Source organism: Anguilla rostrata, chromosome 5 (assembly GCF_018555375.3).
Source record: "Anguilla rostrata isolate EN2019 chromosome 5, ASM1855537v3, whole genome shotgun sequence".
Lineage (NCBI taxonomy): Eukaryota > Metazoa > Chordata > Actinopteri > Anguilliformes > Anguillidae > Anguilla > Anguilla rostrata.
Window position 1 is genome coordinate 54,449,816 of NC_057937.1, and position 19,684 is coordinate 54,469,499.

The 19,684-nt window shown below is 40.6% G+C and overlaps 1 long non-coding RNA gene across 9 annotated transcripts in view; it reads right to left on the bottom strand.

Annotated features, from left to right (window-relative positions):
- Window positions 1-19,684, bottom strand: part of LOC135255702 (uncharacterized) — a 33,704-nt gene that overhangs the window by 13,840 nt on the left and 180 nt on the right. For 5 of the 9 annotated variants that reach the window (XR_010330240.1, XR_010330242.1, XR_010330241.1 and 2 more), the window contains exons 2-3: window positions 18,906-18,945; window positions 17,190-17,425 (exon numbers count right to left, since the gene is read on the bottom strand). This is a non-coding gene — a long non-coding RNA (uncharacterized LOC135255702). Of the gene's footprint in view, window positions 1-3,247; window positions 4,076-8,255; window positions 8,381-11,946; window positions 12,540-14,473; window positions 16,040-17,189; window positions 17,426-18,905; window positions 18,946-19,684 lie in introns of those variants that run through there. The other 4 variants (XR_010330239.1, XR_010330245.1, XR_010330247.1 and 1 more) reach the window with 4 other exon arrangements.

The window sequence follows — 19,684 nt, forward strand, 5'->3', positions numbered from 1 at the left end:
GTCCAAGTGTGGTGGACATGTACCTGTAGATGACAATAAATAGTGTCCTGCACTCTCAAAAAAGAAAACCTAAAAAAAGAAAACCTAAAAAAAGAAAACCTAAAAAACCTACTTGTAAGAACATGAGTGTGCCTTTCTCAGAGAATATGGAGGATACTGAAGAAGAGCAGTGTTAGATAGGAGGATGCCCAGGCTGACAAGAGGAGAATGATAGTTCCTGTGGTGTTGTAAAAGACACGGCATCAAAGAGAGAACATTGAAAGGGGAACAACGCCAGCCAAGGATGGAATTACATCTTTTATTGTACACCGGTAGGTTCCATTGATTTTGTTTAATTGTTTTGTTCCCTCACCCTTGGACCTTTGTCCCGCTCTAAAAGATTTTTCCAGACACTCACAGAATGTTTTTAGTTATTTATTTATTTTCCTTTTCTCGGTTGTACAATGAAAAAAATGACAACCAGCAGCACATTTTGCAGTTATTAACAACAAAATAATACATGCCATACTTGATTTATGTTCATATACATTTTCCTCACCTTAATGCATTCCCTATTGGTTGAAAAAATAAATATTCAATATGAACATTCCCTGCTGGTTTATTGATCTTGATTTTCATAAAATCATTTGCGATTGTTTGTATTGCATTCATGCCTGTGGATTCATCACGGTGCGTATCTCTCTCCCTCTGTTTGTCTCTCTGTAGATAGACAATGGCCTTAAGTAGCACCCTATTACTGTATATTTATTTTTGGATCTGAAGAGACCTGCTGCCTGTGTATCTGATGAGTCCTCAGAGAAGCTCCTTTAATGCCGTAGATGACAATTAATAATGAATAATGAATAATCTGTTCAGGGAATCTGTTGCGGAAATTTGTTAAGGGCATAAGCTCTTAACTGGAAAACTGTTATGATCAGGGAATCGATCATTCCCAGTGTTATCGTCAATAAAACATACCCAAACTTCTTTTATTATTGGTTGGAAAAATGAACTATGTCATCAGCTGCTTTTCTAAAACCAGTTTGACGCTTCAAGACATCCTCCAACCCATTTTTAGTGCAAACAAGTGCCGCCATCTTCCAGTTGGCTACAGCACGAGGCTTCACGTGACAATCGGCCATTGTAAACACCGCTGCCCTGTGGTCGCGCTGATAAGGTCGCACCGACATCAGAACACAGCTCAACGCAATGGTCTTAATCTTCAGGAGATAATCAGGAAAGGTGCCTGCTCTGTTCCCACCTTGTGCCTTAATAAACAAGCCCGCGTTGTAACAAAAATAACAGACTGCAGTATCAGTAAAATCACTAAAATAGTTCTTCACACCTACAGTGACCGATAACAACAGCACCGCTAATGACAGACTAATGCTTACACTTTGTGAAGACATGCTTACACTTTACAAATCTAATTAACAGATATGGTTTACAAACACATAGGGAAATAAAGAGTTTAGGTCAGATAACGTGTTTAAATGTGTTTATGCGGTGCCACACAGCTGCTGCAGTCCGAAGCCATCACATAAAAACCCAACGTGTGCTCAGATTTGGAAGTTTAGCTATGCAACAGTGCCCCCTGTAGGAAGATGCCTGACATTGTCACTGTAAACACAAGAGAACCAGCATTTTATTAAAGCATAGGTGAAACTGGAAAAAAAAAAAAATCTGTACACCAGGCTAATCGTGAGCAATTGAATCACTCTGTTTCATCTAATGTGGTATATGTTTATCTAATAGATGGCTTTCAAGATAAACATTCATCTCGCAGTTTACTATGTCACACCGTAGGAGTTTTGACCTTTTAATAGATTAGTTTGGCTTTGCTGTTCCATCATTCAGACAGTGAGGAACAACACCGAGTCAACTATGCCATTATCTTCCATTTCTCACTGTAACAGTTGTGTTTAAGGGTTTAAGGGTGTTTTGCTCTAGGTATGCAGAAAAAAAAGTGTTGTTTTAAACATCAAACATTAGCCATATTTCTCTGTACGAGAAAATTAAATGAAATAAAAGGCAGCTGAATACCAACATCTGTCTTTGCAATCTAAATCAATTTAAGCACTAATGTAGTATAACAGTTAGGAAACCCAAAGGTTGCAAGCGTGGTTCCTAGCTAGGGCTGCCACAGTACCCTTGAGCAAGGTACTTAACCTGAATTGTTAAGTGGTTTTTTTCTTCTTCTTCATTGAAAAATTATTCAGAAATGTATGTTAAAGATCCTCGTACAATGCACTCCAAAGAAATAACAATCTGTGGTACATTTTCTGTATAATTTACTGTCTTGTTTGTAGCACACTGCATGCAGCATTTTCCTACATGTAGACACCCCACCTCCACCCAAGTCCCCCCACAGAAATAGGACTCATCAACTAAAGATTGCTGTGATGCATTTTTGCAATGTGCTGTTATATAGGTTCTCCACAGCATCCAGCATCACCTTCTGTGATCTGAAATTCATGGTCACTTGTAATCGAAATGCAGAGGAAATATTTCACTGTTAATAAAAATTAAAAAAATTGCTCAGTCTGTGTGCATTATTGGGAGGAACCCCAAAATATTGGACGGAATAGACGACATTTTGATAAACTTCAGGAGCACTCTTAGCATGCAACACAGTACATGTCTTTCCATACAATGTGTGGTTAGCGTGAACACAGCCACGGCATTGCTGTAAGGTGTTAGCTGTTCCATCCTATGAGGAAACCCACACCCTACCCCATTCGTGCTTCATTGGAACGTCCTGATCTCTGAAGTCCCTGCAGACACACACACTCTGGTTGTTTTCCTGACGTAATTAATTGAAGATTCAGATCCCCCGGTGTTAGGTTAATCGTACAATCTGTTCCCCCGTACCTGGGTGTGCAAGTCTTTGGTGGCGCTAAAGACCGTGACAGGACCATCCCTCCTTGAGGGACCAGGCGCTGGGAGCTGGAGGAAAGTCGCATTTCGGTTCAGCGCAGCAGCTTTCCCACGAGGGCACCGGCCCACGTTCGGCAGTTTGCGATTTACTGCATAATATCTTCTCTCAAAGAGGAGGATATACCATGCCCCTGTTGTCATGGGGTACTGTGGAAACAATGCAATAACATTGCAGTGGCATGCAGTCTGGGACTGTGTTTAAATAACTGGAGAGTTTCACACGAAGAGGTTGCAGGTTCAAGTCCAGCTCTTCCAGTACTGTTGCAGATACTTGGCGATTCCAAATTAAGGTGGAAACTAGACATGCTCAGTCTCATGTTGGGCAGCAAATTTATTTATTTGTTTTTTTAAACGCAACTGTCCAGTGGTGAGTGACAGGACTAATGTGGTGACAAGCCCAAAACTTTTTACCAGACCGTGTGAAACTTAGTGGATGGTTCTTCAAACAAATGAAAAACAGATCAAGCATGATTCAGCAGACATCCAAGGCATATTCCTTTCCCCATGAATAAATACAGGGGAATTGGTATTGAAATAGAAGGCATAATCTGGCATTATATGGTATCAACCCAGCAGTCTTTATTGTCCGTCACTTTAAAATTGAGCCGTGCTTAAAAGTAATCCCCTGGTTTCCTTCTGCGTACAGGAACACTCTCAGTATTTCATCCAGTGATATGAAGAATCAGACTATAAATGCTTTTGCTCTGTGAAGTGGCAGTTATCCACTACACTTCCATCAGACGGTCAAGGAGGTCATTTTTTTTATCATTTATACTAGAGACAGGTTGTGTTACGCAACATTTTAATAACTCATGTAACATAGGGACAGTTTGGGCAGGGCTGATGTATTCAATATATTTATTTTTTTTCAGGCATGGACAATAACAATATCTGAATTTTCACTGGGATTAAAATCACAATGTACGTGGACATATAACCTATTTCTTCACTCTTCTGCAGTAATGGCCACTGATTGGCATTGCAATCAGAAAGGACCACATTCCATTTGGGCCTTCGTCGCTGATATTTTACGATGAGCCGTGGGTCGGCCCCGGAGAAGATCACAATTTCCAATTGGACCACGTGCCGTACGTTCAGCAAATGAGCCCGCTTTCACTGTGGGTCAGCGCAGACCGGCCATTTTCATCCGAAAATCTACCTGGAGGAGGTGAAGAGCAGTGCTGAGCATTGGGCGCAGGAAGACCGGAAAAGAGCGAACGTGTTAAAAAACGGCAACGCGTCCAGAGCCGTCTTGGTAAAGCCTGCACATAAATGATCTTTATTATCTCTGCAGTTACAGTGCCCTGCGCATAATACCACTGAACCGCACTCGGCCTGCTCTCTGCGTTCGGGGCTGAATTTTATTCACGCTGGCGCCGGTTCCCGGAATCGTGTGCCGTATAAATCTGCACACGCCGCTGTTTGTCCGTACACCGTATAACGTTTTCATACCGCAGCGCATTAAAGCGGAGCCGTATCTGCCGGTAATAATCGCAGAGAGGAAACCCGCGTGCCGAAACCGCGAGCGCACCTGACCGACATGCCTCAGGCACGGCGAAGCGAGACTTCATTACCGGCAGAGGTGAGGAAGTAATTCATCCTCCTTTAATATCGCTGACCCAGCAACTACTCAGGTAGGCCTACTTAAAACCTTCCTCACACACCCTTTTCTAAGGGCATAAATATCGGTCTAGGTAAGCACCGATTTAAAATGTGTGTTAGCCTTGCTTCCATAATTTTATAATTGCTCTGGAGTGATGACACACCACAAGCTCAAGGGGATAGGTTTCCAGTTTGGAATATGTAGGGCATAAAAGGTGTACTGCTCTCAGTACTTTAATAGGCAATGAACTTGCGTAGTTTTGTAAACCTGTTCTAGCTTGTTCTAACTTCCAAACAAACTGTAAATGTGCATGTGTAGTGTGTGTGTGAATGTGTGTATGTGTGCGAGTGTGTATGTCTGTGTGTGTGCATGTGTGTATGCGTGTACGTGCGTGTGTAATGAAACAATGCATTTCCTACACATTGAGTACAAAAGCCTACATTTCATTAATCCACTGTATAAATCCTATCAATAATCTAATTTGTTGATGGAATACCAATTTCTTTTTAATCTGTGCTAGTTTCTATGGTTACACCTTTTAACAGACATTGCTGTTTTGAGTACAGCCACTAGATGTCACTGAGAGAACTGAGTATCTCATTCTCCAACCTGGCACAGCTTTGATGAGAGGAAATGCAAGGCTTCTTGAACTTAGAAACCACAAGAAACAAAAATAACAAAGACTTAAGATAAAATCTTGTGTGTGATTCATCAGGGGCGAAAGGCCAGCACGCACAAGGGTCAAAACTGTGAATGGATAAATACAATTCATTTATTTATTTATTTGTTTATTTAAGAGCCGGCATTTTTCCCACAAGAACAAATATGAGTGATAACATGCTCTTCCACTAGCCTTTTTAAATCACTTCTCCATAAGCAACAACTAACACTGTGTCACAGCCTGGCCTTGGACTCTCCAGGGACCTCTGCTTTTTTACTGAGGCTGCGCTGCAAGCCTCATACTGTATCCACATGAATGTGAAAGCACACGGTGTATTCAGCTGTAAACCAGAAGGCTGGAAACTGGAACCCCTGTGAGAACGCATCAGTGCCCTGGAACAGGAATGAACAGCTATCGCACAATAAGTATACAGCTGTATACGGATAACACATAGAAGAACTGAGGCTCACCGTAGATAAGGGCGCTAAGCTCAGGAAAGAAAAAATAAATAAATAAAATAAAATAAACCCTGAATCACAGCACAATTCACCCCACTTGTCCTCACTGCCAGGAATGGGAGGATCGCCATGGGCGTGGCCGTATGACAGTCCGTAAGAAAGCCCTTCAGCAAAGCTGGCGTGGAGGTGAATTCCAACATCATGCAGGGGAGAGCACTGCAGCAGGAAAACAGCTGTGGTGGTGGGGCTGGGGGGGGGGGTGGCATTCAGTCTAAACATAGTGGGTGCCCTTCTTCTTAATTTAGAGCACCAAAGCCGGAAAAGTAATGCAGCTTATTTCAGATCTTACACAGTACGCCATATCCCCCTTCATCCCTCAGCCTGCCAAGCTGCAGATTATATTTTAGTGCTGAAAAGAGAAACGGCGCCCGCTCGAAGCCTGACGCTCGGCTGTGAGACGGGAACGAAGCGGTGCCTTCAGCGCTTGTGTCATGTGCGCGGGCTAGCTGGGTGACGTGACGGAAAGTGCACGCGCAAAGGGAAGGACGCCGGGCATCACAACCGAGCGACCGGAACCCCTGGGCTCCACCGAGCCCACCATGTCGAAAGACCCGGGTCACAAAACAGGAGACTTATGAAAAAGTTTTAAAAATTTCTTTTTTTTTCTTTTTTTACTTTATATTATTATGTTACAGCAGGTAGGAAAGGGTAAAACATACTTTTACATTTTCATTTGGCACATTTCTTCATTTTTAATGGCTCCATACCATGTGCTAAATAGAACCACATGCTGGTCTTGACCTTGTAATGGAATTAAAGCCAGCCTCTGGTTTTAAAAGCCCAGTGCTCATTGCTCCCACCAGGCTATGCATTACTACCATTTAGTATGAAATAGCACGCTGAGCGAAAGACGCTGGGATTGTAATATATTCCATTTTTTTTTAAAAGGTCAATGTCACCATGTCTTTTGGGCTAAACACCATCGCCCTCAGTCCATTAAATAACGTCAAGGCAGCAAAACCCATTAGGGAAGGAAAAAAACAAGTGACCACGCTAAAGCAAATCTACAGTACGGTCTGTAGGTATGTGGACATTCGCACAATTTTTGTCGTTTTGTACCCCGTTACATTAGATTTGAAATTAAATCATTAATATTTAATATTAAAACGCAGGTTTTAAAAAAACTGTCAGCTTTATTTAGAAGGTATTTGCATCTATATTGAGTGAACTATGTAGGAATTAGCACCATTTCTATGCACGTCACCTCATTTTAAGGGACCAAAAGTGACGGGCCATTTGGGTGCGCAGCTGTTTCTTGACCAGCTGTGTGTCGTTGCATCACCAGTTTATGCACATGGAAGCTAACAAATGGTCTAGAGTTGATTATCATTTTGGCATTTGTATGTGGAGTCTGTTGCTTTTGTCTGAACACGAGGAACAAACAAGTGTCAATGCCAGTAAAGCAGGCTGAAAAATCACAAGTTGATCAGAGACACGGCCAAAACACTGGGTGTGTCAAAATCAAATGTTTGGTACGTTGTTAAGAAGAAAAAATGCACTGGTGAGCTCAGGAATAGCAAAGACCTGTCAGACCATGGAAGACCACTGTAGTGGATTATCAAAGAAAGCTTTGAATTGTGAAAAAAAAAACCCTTTTCAATTGTCAAAAAGATCAAGAACATGTTTCAGGATGTAGGCACAGATGTATCAAAGCCTACATAAAGAGAAGACTACACGTTCATAACCTCAGAGGGTTCAGTGCTAGATGCAAACCACTGGTAAGCCTCGAGAACAAAATGACTGTTACAGTTTGTTAACATTTAAAAATTGTAGTATTATAGAACCAAGTCTTACGGGCAGATAAGACGAGTATTAACCTGTCCCGAGGTGTTGGAAAGCTTCCAAACTTGGACAGCGCTTGACATTGCAGCAGGACAATGACCCCAAGAATATTGCTAAAGCAACCAAGGAGTTTCTCAGGGCCAAAAACTATAGTGTTCTTGACTGGCCATGTCAATCATCTGACTGCGGAAGACAATACTGAAGGCAAAATGAGGGAACTTAAACAAACAGGAACAGAAACATAAGCTGACTACAGTAGAGTCCTTCCAATAAACATGGGAAGATGCCCAGCATCTGGTGATGTGTGGATCACCAACACCAGTTAGTAAATGGTAAATATTTCCAACCAAGTCCCAAATATGATGACTTAATTTAAAACTATGTTGTCCGATTACTTTTGGCCCCTAAAATGGGGGGACTATGTATTATAAGGGCTGTCATTCCTACAAAGATCACCCAATATGTATGCAAATGCCCTTAAGTTAAACCTGAAACCTAAACTTATTCATTGTTTCTTTTCAAATCCAATGTGCTGGAGTATTGAGCTAAAACAATAAAAACTGTGTCCCTGTCCAAATACTTATTCAGTAAACTATATATGCTTTACAGTGTTAAAACCAATGTGAAAAGCAACAGAGGAAAGAATGCTAGTCCACGCTGCCAAAAAAGCAAAGACAGCAGCTCTTGCTTTCTAATAGTCCATTAGACCCCCCACTGTGTAGTCACCATCAAACAGCGAACCATGTGAAGTACAGTTCAACGAATTGACAGTTAACCCAAAACAACAAGCACACCATATAACATAATACAGATAGATTCATGAGCTTAAAAGAAAGTCACCACCACTCATCTTTTAGTGGTTGCATTGTTTATTTGTCTCAAGCTGCACAATTGCCTTCCCTGAAAAAAAAAAAAAAAACTGAAAAGGGAGGAAGCCAATGGACACAGCAGGCATGCTGGGTAATGTTGGAGGAGGAGATTTAAACTGTGAAATCTGAATGGATAGTAATATCAGTCTGAATTCTAAAATTAAAAAGTCTACGCGAAGTCAATTTGCATTGTTCGGACTGTCCCTCCTGCTCCGACAACCTCCTAAACACTTTATTAAAAGTTCACACGTCTGAAAAAATTACGCTTCCTTCCGGCCCTTGAAATAATTAATGAGGACCAGACCAAGATAATTAAACACTATATTCAGTCAGATGACATACGGGCTAATCAAAATTATAACTTATTTATGAATAACAAGGTGTTGAATCGAGTCTCCAAGTAGACTCCGCTTCAGTTGTGTGTGTTATTTAGAATCAAAGGGATGCAAATGAAATCAATACTGACTCATTTGGGAACAACTCTCCATTCCCGAATTAATCCTGCTGTCCAATCCCTTCAGGTGAAATGTGGTGGGCAGGAGATTTGCAACATGTATTCTAAATTCCAGATTTACTAAAGGATCGCAACTGCTTTTCCAGCACCAAAAGCAGTCGCTACAAGGTCACAATATGTATGTCGGATTTACTAAATGGACACAATGCGTGAAAATCACTATCAGGATGTATTTTGCAGGGATAACGTCACTGCAGCTTTCCTTTTGATTCACAGTTAAATGAGTCCATTCATATGCACACCTAGAGTGAACACGCTAAAACAGGGTGGAGATTATGTAAATTAGACCAATTAAGTATCCCGTATAATTTACTAAAGCATGCATTAATTGTGACTCCCCTCTTCGCGTGAGAATTTTTAGAACTCCTCAAAGCAGGCGGTAATTTGCACTGATACAGCCCATAGCTCGTTCACAGGATGCTGGAGCAGGGTGTGGGGCGGTACACACATCCTCAGCAGCCAAATCAGTTTCTCTTATGGGCTGCATGGGGCGGAGGTGGAAGGAATACATGCTCTGATGCACAACGCTCCGGAAAGGGGATTTAAAATGTTTCACGCGTGTTTTAGGTTACAATACGGTCACATGAACTGGCATTAACTAATGCAGTTGTTAGCCACTAACGCCTGAAAAGTTAATATGTACAGGTGTGTTCATGTATTTGTACATAATTAATTTGTAGCAACTACATTAGTTAATGGGATAAAAAATCAGTTAATTTATTTTCTAATGTTAACTAATTACACGTTTAACATACGTTTTTTCATTTCATGAAAACCCGGGCTAAAACACCCTGCATAGTAGCCTATGCCTTTAAACAATTTAGACAATTTAGATGTTCAAGCAAAAAAAAAAAAAAATGCAAAAATTGGCATGGATGATGGTAGATTATCACATGGGTATACATTTTAGGAAGAGCCAGGACATTTTGGGTGGTACTGCATGTTAATCTTCCTCTGGTGAGTAAATTGGTGTTTCGGGGAAAGGAGCATCAAAAGTTAAAGACTGTCAATGTCTTTGTGGGGGTGCACTAGAACTCTTCATTACCTCCGCCTGCACATACATTTGTTCTGAAATTTACTAAATATTTTTCTCATTAAGCACAATGTAATCTTGGCGAAATTTGAACACAACCACAGCATGCTCCTCACGTATAACATGATGGCATATCTCTATCTCGCTCTCACTCTCTCTCACCCACACACACACACACACACACACACACACACATTGATTCCTAACAGGCTAACGTTATTTCCTTGTTTGTTGCTGTTGGGTTTGATGTAACTATATCTCACAGACCTTCTACCCCCGCTCTTGTCAGTTCTACAGTCTTCTACTCCACTCTGTTATAGTGTAAACTAATAGAATACCTTGACTGACAGTAACAGACTGTTGTAGCAAAGGACAAAACCAGATACCATGCCAACATTGTCACAATCTCTTGAGGGGTAGGCCCACAGAACAGTATTCAGCTGTCACTAAATATGGGAGGAACTGTACACAATAAACAAGGATATGTTACAGCTCCTGCTGTCATACTGCTATACTGAAGACACAGAAGCATCCATGGCTCAGGAAGAGTTGAACTCGCAAGGAAGGTTTCTGAAGAAAATAACATCGAAATACTGCAAATCTTGTGGATGTGTCACATATATTTGGACTATTATTATTTATCTGTTTAAAATCCCAGTAGTTTGTGAATTTGGCTTCCAATCAGACCACTGTTTCAGTCTAGTATGAAACAGCAGCACCAGTTTGAATATACTGATACATAAAACAAAATTGAATAAATAATAAATTCAAGTTTATTAAAATGAGCAATACTAATCAGCTTCTTAATTAAATTGCACAGATGTTTGTGTGGTGTGATTTATTGTAGAAATGGGTTTATACTAAAAATTAATATACTGTTTATTTGACATTTATTGATATGTTAGTATGCACCCTTAGCTAGAGGATGTAAAATCCCTACTGCTACTGTGGACCCTTGCTTTTAGTTGGTTAATGACATTTTGGACTTGAACTACAATGTGTGCTTTTTGTAACATTAAGCTTGCATTCTGGGCGAGCCTCATATTACCACAGTCCAGTACGTGAATGATGTGGACAGAATTCACAACAATTATTCAGAATTTTACTGAGACTGCAGGATTCAAACAAGCACTTGACTGTTTTCCAATGCAGCGCTGTTAATGAAAACCAAAAATATTATGTGTAATTAATGAGAATATAATTATTGCTTAAATTCATGCATATCGGCAGCATCGTATTAGTTTTTTCAGACAAACCCATGCATACTCCCTCCTGTCTTACATTCCCTGCATTGAGAAACTTAGAAAGGAACATAAAGCTATATAAAACAGCAGGCTTTACTTTTGATCACTGTGAGAACATGACGGGTGTCGCAAAGTGCCAGATCCCTTTGGAATAGGAGCAGATCACCTCCCTTAGATGAGAAATGCATTGCTTGTTGCCTGCTGAGCACTATGTACCTGCCAACTGTATCAGAGAGAGAATTATTGTCTTGGGGCCCAGAGTTCTCATATGAAAATCAATACCAGAAGAAATGCTGACATATCTCCCTGGCTAACTGCAATCTATTGTCCATTCAACAGTATAATCACACGTATCATTTTGCTTTTACAAAGTCAACAGGCTGGATATGAATTTGGCTGAAAGTCTTAATATGCCCAGCTGCTTTGTGTAATCAATATGGCTCTCCTTTACACCATTGTTATTAGCTTGTTGCTTGTGCGTTGGCCTGGCTTGTTGACAGCAGGTTCAGATTCCACATTTTGATATCCCAGACCCTATACAGTAAAATGTCCAGTGCTAAATCAACTGTTACAGAGTACACACGGTCCCATTCTGCTACATGAGGTGCAATACGCCAAGCAAACACATCTGAATTATACAAAACCCTGAAATTTGTTATCTCTGAAATATTAGGAAGCATTGTTTGGGACAATGTAACACCACTGGTCCACAAATGGTGCTATGAAAGGGCCAAAACTCACTTGGACAAGAGGGTGAGGTTTTATTTATTTATTCATTTATTGTTACAAATAAATGCATTTAGTATTCCGTGAACATCGTTTAGAAGGACTAAATACTTCGCAGGTCCAGCCCTACTCTTTCACAGGCCCAGTATGTTTGTCACAGGGCTCTCTGCTAATGCCAGGCTGCTTAGACAGTGACACAGGAAGACCAAAGGGGACTGATTTCACATGCAGCGCTGCCATCTAACAGTTCTTAATTACTAAAAATTAATATGCCCACACAAGCACTGCCGCCTAATTAGAACGGGATTCACTCCGCGAGTACACATATTTATTTATCACCAAATTAACATTTATTAAAATCAGCTTGCCCCTTCTTATTCAGATACCGCCATTTTCATCTCATTACAGCAGTTCGGAGTTTTGATAATGAGAATTAATTTTGCAGGGAAGGCCATTGGGACTCCAACAATGCCCAACTCCTGATTAAGTTTAATCATGAAGTGACACTCCAGTAAGCACAGAAATTCTGCGGTGTCTCAGGTGAAAAAGGACATGCCCGACACCAGAGGACAGAGATTTGCCCGGGAAGACGAGATGCATCGGCGCCGCCATGTATGTCCTCAGCTCTGTGCGCGAGGTCGTCTCCTCAGCGGACAACCCATCACCTGGTCGGCTTCACAGAGACGGAGCAACCGCTAATTTACATGAACAGAACCCTCTCTCCCATTTGCAAACAAATCACTACTGCTGACTGCAGAGTGAGTGGAGAAAAATGAAATATACCCAGGGTGTTAGTATGTAGGCTATTCACAGGCCATACTCTGAGGTGACATCTTATCATTCCATGTGCTGATGTGTGTGTTTTGCTATCTTGCTCATTTAGATTTTTATGTACGAAAAAAAAAAAAAACCCCAAAAAGAACAGTAGTTATGGCTGGTGGTAAAAGTACTAGAGGACCTAGATGACTGTGGAAGACAGAGTGCTCAAGTAAACGGGTTGTTCTCTCTCACGAGCCCCAAACTTTCCCTTCGCCTTCATGTGCCCGTCTCCCACAAGTGATTTCTGACAAGTGCATTTTTCACTCTCTGCCATCAGAGTTTGGGACACAAAAAAAAAGAAAACAGCTGAATTATGCCTTCCTGCTTCAAGGGCAAAAAGTCTGGCTTTTAGAAGGTGCGGAAACTAACAAGTGTGATTTGTCCCTGTCTGCTAATTCATGGCTGTCGACAGCACAGATTTACTGAGGAGGTGTGACAGAGAGAAAGACTGAGGGGAATCGGTGTCTGTTCCTCTCTCTGAAGAAAAAGCATCAGAGACTTTTCTTCCTTCAAGGCTTTTGAGTTCATATTAGCTTGCATTCTACCTCCAGAATAAGTGGACTCTTGTACGGAATTGAAACTGGCAGAGGGGATCATTTCCAGAGTTATTTCCTTTGAGAGCCATTCAACTATTTACATTGAACATTGAGAAATATATGTATGCCAATATTACATTTTCCTTGGCTATTCTTTCTCAAAAAAGTTAACTCTTGCTTAAAATTAGCTACCCCACACAATAATAGCTTGTTTGAATGTCTCGTCATTCCCTCAAATGAAATGATGTATAACGCAATATGGTGGCCTTTAGATAAACAATAACGCATAACAGAAAAGACGCATGACTGACAGGTGGTATTAAACTGTCCGTGAACTTTGCCCCAACCCCCTTCTTAATATATAATTATATTTATGGCTTTACAGAACCATCCGTATTGTTTACATTCCATTACTGGATGACAGGAAACCCTGTCAGTGATTTGTCTTGTCAAAATCCACTTTACTGGGGACAGGAAATGGCTGACTGGACGGAGCCACACTGGACATGTCGCATTTAAGAGCCACTGACCAATTCGCTTTATGTTTTCCCAGTTCTCCTGGCTGCATGCTGCGAAACTTGAAGGGGAAGGAATGCGTCAGATTCAGTTTATTTAAAGAGGATATTTTCTGACTTGATAATTATTGATATGGTCAAGATGGAATTATCAATATTTATGGAATGCTTTTTGCAATTTCTGTGTAGTGAATTATTTACATGTGCCAGATTTGAAATATAAAGGCGGATTGAGGTGCATTCATTTGAGTGGAAATCAGAACAGAATTCAGAAGTTGAAAGTATTTTATTATAAAAAGCAGCCTAGGATGGAATACTTTGAAGCAGAAGTTGAGGGATTAAGTGAAAATTGGTTTGATCTCCCAAAATAATAAAACTACGGATGAAAACCATTTAGATACTGTGCTGGCACACGCAGACATACAAATATTACAGTGGAAATTATATTTATATAGCTTGGTTCATTAAAGAAAAAAAAAAACAAACAAACTATGACAAAAGCAGTCTTGGGGTGGTCTCTGAACCTACAGCCAAGCATGGATGTATTCATCACGCATAATAAACAAACTTTCTTAACATTACTGATGCCACAGCCAGCCCCTTCATAAATGCATACAGAATAAGTAGCTGTATCATTTTATGGCGTATGTTTATGAGGATATTGATTTTATTCTGAAGTACACAGTTATTATACTGTACTGTGCATTTATAGCATTGTAAACATCATACAGAAGTCAAGTCTGGCCAACTGTTTCTTCAGCTACTCTACAGGAGAGTGTAAAGATTGATGTTTTTAATAAGCCTAAAAACTGAAACATTATTGGATCACTTCACTTTCCTGCATTCTACATCATGTACATCCTGGGCTGACCTACAGCATTCATTAAATATTAACCTGTGTCTGTAATATTGGTGTCTATGGTAAACTCCCCAATGTGCATTATTGCATTTCATTGCATCATATAAAAGCTACCATCACTGTTAAATGCATTGTTTTCAATGGAATCAGGCTTGGATCAACATTAGTATGCATAAGAATACAAAATGCACAAAAGTGAGTTTGTAGCCTCTCAAACCTTAATTCAGAGCCTTGGTTCTGCCAAAATTCTGCTCCTTGTACCAGATGTGGGTACACAAAAAGGGACACGGGCACCAGTGGAATTGCTAATTTTATCATGTGCAACGAATATGCTTCACCTCTACCCAGTTTGGCATTTTTGTGGTCTGCAGTAAACCTGCTTAACGATATGGTCTGGGCTTGTGGGAGTGTATCAGTGAAAACATGGGGTGCTGTGCCTTCAGTTCAGTGTCTAATGGTTGTTACACAAGGTGGCAAACTGTTGAGGAAGCACATAAGCATCTAGAATGTGACTGTACACTGTAGTATAAAGATTTCCCTTCACTGGAACTGTGGGGCCTGGCCCAAACCATGAAAAACAGCCTCAAACGGTGTCCAGATACTTTTGGCCATATAGTGTATGTTAACAGGGCCTATGAACTATTTCGTATAACTCCCCAATATTATCCTCTGCCACTGATTGAACAGAAATTCAAAACTTCCCAGGACCCCTGAAATAAAAGCACTTATGCTAGTTCTTCTGCTAAATTTAAAAATATATCCTCCAAGCCATTTGACACTTCATAATGTATCCTCAAATTCCCTCTTGCAGCTACTATGACACCGAATGCTATTTTGCCAGCGTACGCAATGACTCCTGCAATTGGTTGTGGCAGTGCTATCCCCGTATTATCACTGCTTCTTGTTTTTATATGGGCTTTTGCAAACCACACAATTCTATTCTTTATACCGAGTTTACTCTTCCAAACCAAAGCCCTTCTCTGTCCTTGTAATATCTGTTAACTGCTTCCGGAGGTCCATGCCCTGTTTGATTGACACATGTCTGTGCTTTCAATGCTGTGGACAGTTTGGCCTTAAAAAATAACATACTCCTGAATAAGAAGTATAAATGGAGTATCATAATTGTATTACTCCGTGATAAAGAATGAAAACAACCAGGACTTGGTAGTGTCCTGGAACATCCCTACTGTATATTAACTGATTAAAATGCCTAGTTTTAATCTTTCCTTCCACTACATCAAGTAGAACTGCATCTTTAAAAAATGAATTTGACAATTAAAGCACTATATCCTCAAATTCCCTCTTAAAATATGGCATTTAACATAATTGTATGTTTAAGTAAGGGCATCACCAATGGGTTGTGACAGCTATACTGGTATCCTCTCTGCTCTTTGTCTAAAGTTCTGTATGGGCTTTCGTAAGCCGCTCAGGATCAGAGCATCTGCTGAAAGGATAAAGGTAAATGCACTATCAGCCAACTGTACATGCAATCTTAAACCACACTTGTCTCCAGTGTGTCTATCGTGAACATAAAGAGTTATGAGTTTGATGCTGGCATTGAAATTTGGCACCCACTACCTCTCTAGTTTGCATCCGTCATTAACAGTAACGGACCATAAACAGTGGCACAGCAATGGACTGATGTTGACTGATGGGGTGTGCTTGCAATTCACGCGGCTTCAGGTCACAGAAACCGTGATAAGCCCTGACATTTTACCTTCATTTCTGTGTTTCCACAAGTAAATGACTGCCATATGTTGGCACTAATTTGGCTTGGATCCCCTTTTCCTCGTATGTGAAATGGATATTAATTAATTGATTTATTTATTTATTCAGGGATGAATGAACCTTCTGAGGCTGTGAGCCCAGCAGAGATTTATAGATGTTGTGTGTTGTTGCCTAAGGGGTTTCATTGACTGGCTTTCATCTTCTCTCTGCAAACATTTGGTACATTACACATATATGAATCCATTTTCTGTGTCTGGTTAAAACTTAGAAGTGGGGTTCAGCATCCCAGTAGAAAGAGTGGCAAAAGAAGGTTTTGTCCTTTATCACAGTGTGTAAACAGTGATCCCTTCACTCCTTCCCAGTTCAAGGGCTGTTATATGCCTGATGTTCATTGTAGAGGCTGGGGTTCCGGAGTTTGCCATTCAAAGAGGGCAACAGTGTGCAGTAATGATCGGGGCATTGAACTATGACCGATCAGGTTATGGGTCACAGGTTGTGGGTTTGCTTCAGAGGACAGAAGTCCCTTAAAAGGCAAGTCAATTAATCTGGAAGTGTTGTGCACTACCAGGAAAACTCTGGCAGAGATAAAAACGTTTTCTTTGGGTTTTTTTTAAGTTGTGCTACCACTAGCAGAGTTTAACAAAGGTAAAATTCACAACATTACAGAACTTTCTCTTGGTGATTGGGGAAAGATTGTGGTTACTGATCTCGGAACTGCTTCCAAAACCTTGATCTCATAGATCTCACAGAACATTGATCTCACTAGAGATCACAGTGTCTGCATAAATCCCCACAGGAGGACTGAGACAAACCCAAAGCTTGTGGAGCAAAGCTTGTGACTTCTCAAGAGAAAAAAAGTAACTTACTGTAACTAGTTGCTGGATTAGGTGTTGAAGATCAGCCTGATTCTTCATGAGATTGTTGTGGAAGAATCTAGAAGAGCAGGGTTTTTAATGCAAAGCACTGCTTTGTGGTCCTCACATGGAGGGTGTAACCAAAGATCCTGGTGGATTGGTAGGGGTGGGACTGAAGTGGGCAAGGGTGATGAAGTGTTGAAACAGAGACTATTCAGCTGGCACGTAGAGCCAGTCTTCCTGAGATTCTGGAGGGGGAAAAAAAACACGGTTAGAAGATTAAGGCTTACATCCACCTTGACATTCCACAGGGTCCTAAACTAAAGAAATGAGTCAAGGAGTCAGACGGTGTAAAAGAGAAGGCAGTCTGAGAATCTATCAGTGCCAGTAGGCGGTCTCTAAAAAGCAAGCGGGCCCTTTAATCTCCAGAGGGAGGCAGGGGCTGTGCATTAACATAATCATCTGCCCTCTATCTGTGTGATTCGCTCGAGGGTGGAGTTCCCGGGCAGCCGCCCGTTTGATCCTCGCTGGAATATTCGATTAGCGGCTCTGTTTCCTCCGTCACATACCTGCGCTCATTAGCCGAGTAATGGTGTCTCCACACCCTGTGTGTCATCCACCACTGTTCTGACACACCCGACACCGAGACCTTTCTGTGCGCAGAACATGGCGGCGATTGGCTGATTCTTTCCCTTAGCGCAGTGCCTTGATTTTTGATATGCCACGTTGTGCATATATCCATATTTGAACCATTTTACGAGACACAATTCTTTATTTTAAGAAGATAAAAATTCAGTCTGACCACACATCCATGTGCCAGTAGCATAGTGTAATACCCATAAGTGGTCTGTTTTTTTTTACTTCTCTAGGGAGCTGTAGCTTTGTGACAAGCTGATAATCCAAGCCTGTTTTGTTGTAAAAATCTCCAGTAATGAATAGTGAACTGGACAAAATACTACCTTTCATTTCATTAAGGTGTATTCAATTGGGTGAATACACACTGCGACAACAATCTATTTTCAGATCAAAGTAAAATCTATATATACTAGGGAGCCCGGTGTCTAGTGATACAAGGAACAAGGTCAATTTTACGCAAAAATAAGTAAATAATTTGCTACCAATTGTTGTATAGAGTTAAATATCTCCTCTTTATAGAACAGCATTGTGACATCATCGTGGCATAGGCTAAACATACACCGTAATACATCATGTGGCAACCCATTATATAAGATTTTTCATCACGTTTCATTGTAACATATTATCATTATTAATTTTTTATTTTACTCTTTTTTTCTCATGGGTATTGGTGATAATGTGGTCTTGTTTTCTTTATTTTCTGTCCCGTGTAATAAAGGAGAACCCAAAAAAAAAAAAAAAAAAAAACTCTCCCTCTTGCTTTTTCACTACACACACACACAGGCAGACACACACATACACACACACATACACACGCACGCACGCGCACACACACACGCCCAATTCTTAATGGTCTGTCTTCAATTGTTGATAAATACTCACAGAATATTTCTCTAATTGCTTTTCCAAGCTGTGCTCCTGCCTCTTCAATAATCAAAGTGAGTGCAAAAGAACAGGGAAATTTCCACACAGGAAACAGCTGGAAAATGATTTCCATTTGCACACCATTCATCCGGGAGTTATGCATTCTGCACCGCAGTATGTATATTTGAAACTGGGCAAAAAACTACAAAGCTAATGACGGCGACTTACCAGTTTTCATTCATTTGAAGTGGTGCAGCTCAACTTCTGCCTAGGAAATGAAATGGGGAACGGCGAGATTAATGGATTTTCAGCTTTTTCCATTTAGCATCAACTGATCCTTTCATATTTAATGCATTTTTAATGAACAGATCTTTCACGGTAAATCTAAAGCTAATTTTGTAAGTTATAAATTCTGAGCAATGGTTAGCTGGAACATGTGGTCCCTTGATTACAATTCACAGATGGCCATGTTCTAGTGGCTGACCAAGGATTTTTAGCAAGCCTCTGTCCTGTTGACCAAATCAAATCGTTATTTACAATTACTCAGAAAAAAAACAAATACACATTAAAAAGAATATTACATAAAGGCCTCTGCACATGCCCAATGTGTTCAATGCATATCCTATTCAAAAGCCAAACAACCACATTTTAGTCTCCACAGAATATCACAGAAGTGTCTATCTATGAGAGCATCATCACACATCAAGATCCTGAATTGTGTTTTACTATTTTTAAAACAGGTTGAGGATAGTGAGCTGTTTCTTTTTTGTAGTGTTCAAAGGTGTAGATGGGAGATGAACACCATAGCTTCAGGCTAACGATGAGCTTCAGTTTTACTAACATTGGAGAGTCCGCGCGCAGCTCAGGGGTAGACTGGATGAGATCAAACATTTAAGCCTCTATCTTTTCTCGGCCTTGCATTGTTTTACCGTCATTATGACTGCTGATGTAATAAATAAATAAATATGTTAGTGTAACTGTTGTTTACGGTACACGTCAACGCCGTT